This window comes from Somniosus microcephalus, unplaced genomic scaffold, assembly GCF_052327205.1.
Source record: "Somniosus microcephalus isolate GS21.2 unplaced genomic scaffold, FLI_Smic_1.0 unresolved_chr1, whole genome shotgun sequence".
NCBI lineage: Eukaryota > Metazoa > Chordata > Chondrichthyes > Squaliformes > Somniosidae > Somniosus > Somniosus microcephalus.
In genome coordinates this window covers 53,432,338-53,434,160 of record NW_028225179.1, presented here as the reverse complement: position 1 = coordinate 53,434,160, position 1,823 = coordinate 53,432,338, and the positions used below count along the sequence as shown (strand labels likewise).

Here is a 1,823-nt window from a genome sequence, read left to right as displayed (position 1 = left end):
GTTCATTTATCTACTTTAATGCGATGAAAATCCAGAACTGGTTGAATATCGCATTCAACTTCTGGAAAAAACTCGTTTATACAAATAGTAGGCCGCAGAGATTACCTTTGATCCGGCATATTTGCACTGACCCTCTTACCAAAGCGCTTGAGATTCACGTGGATTGATTTGGAAACTGCTCTTTTATCTTTCCAAATGTTTCAAAGGGAATTCAAGGTCAAAAGTCGAGAGCAGAATGAGGGCTCGTCCGGGATTTGAACCCGGGACCTCTCACATATTCTATGCTAATTAACCCGAAGCGAGAATCATACCCCTAGACCAACGAGCCATTGATATAAAAAGCAGCACTTAGAGCGTTTCCATAAGTAAGCCATGTGTTGGCTGTTCTTGATAAGCAGAGCACTTGAGCCCGGGACAGCTCTGACATTGCCTTGTCTGCCAGTCTTCTGAAGCGCCGCACTGCTCCACTCAGACAGTTAATGAATTGTTAGGACGGTAATGTATAGAGGCAGCAGGTACCCATCCCGAGAGCAGCAGCAGCGTTTCTGCATTAGTTTGGTGCGAGGCCTCAGATTTGCACAATATCTCAGCAAAGGCAGTGAGAAGATATGGAGGCAGTGAGTGATGCAACAACCGCCCAGGAAGTGACCATTCGTTTCTGTGACTGAGGCAAGTTTTGTTTGGGCAGGGGGTTTAATCTCAGTTCATAGCCCCACCCATCTCCTCCCATGCCCATCGTGATTTCTGCCACATTTGCACATTCAGGACCAGGCCCGGCAGATTCATCCCTGTCTCACCCGGGGGCGCTGAGGCTCCAACCACCCCTGATTATCATTTCACCCATCTGTAAATTAAAACGTAAATAAAACTGCTTTACAAAGCACAGGTGAGGACGGAGACGCTGTGACATTTTGACGAAATCTCAGCCCCATCAGACAGATGTTTTTGTCTATAAAGATCAAAGCAGTTCCTATTTAGTCCCAGAAAACTTCGGTTCAGACCCGTAAGCATATTTAGACCTACAAGGTACCTACCCTGACAGTGGGAGCACCATCACAGGCACAGACTTTATAGACGGAGCCAGTCAGCTCCTACCCTAACACAGGGAGCACCACCACAAGCACAGGCTTTCCTACACAGACCTAGGTAGCTCCTACCCTGACACAGGGAGCACTACCACAAGCACAGACTTTCATACACAGACCCAGTCAGCTCCTGCCCTGACACAGGTACCACCATCACAGACACAGACTTAACTACACAGACCCAGGGAGCTCCTATACTGACACAGGGAGCGTCACCATAGGCACCGACTGTCCTACACAGACCCAGGGAGCTCCTACCCCGAACCAGGGAGCACCATCACAGGCACAGACTGTCCTACACAGACACAGGGTGCACCTACCCTGACACAGGGAGCACCGTCACAGGCACAGACTATCCTACAGAAAACCAGATAGCTCCAACCCTGATCCATGGGACACATGTGCTGACCCAAGAGCTCCTTCTCCGACCCATTCGCTCCTACATAGACCCAGACAATTCCTACAATGACTCAGCCAGCACCTATGCATGAGCCACTACACTGACATGGGAACTTCCTACACGGGCATGGACAGTTCCAAGAAAGGAACAGAATGTGCCTACACGGACCCAGGCATTCCTACGCAGAACCAGACAGCACATACACAGACCCAGACATTCCTATTCAAAACTAGACAGCTCCTACGCAGACCCAGGCCGCTCCTACACAGACATTCCTACACAGACCCAGACAGCTCCTGCTCAGACCCAGACCTTCCTACACAGACACAGACAGCTCC

General features: G+C 49.8%; 1 non-coding gene across 1 annotated transcript; it reads right to left on the bottom strand.

Annotated features, from left to right (window-relative positions):
* Window positions 1-239: 239 nt before the first annotated feature.
* On the bottom strand, window positions 240-328 carry trnap-cgg (transfer RNA proline (anticodon CGG)). The gene is given in 2 exon segments: window positions 240-275; window positions 293-328. It is a non-coding gene; the product is annotated as a tRNA-Pro (tRNA).
* Window positions 329-1,823: the final 1,495 nt, after the last annotated feature.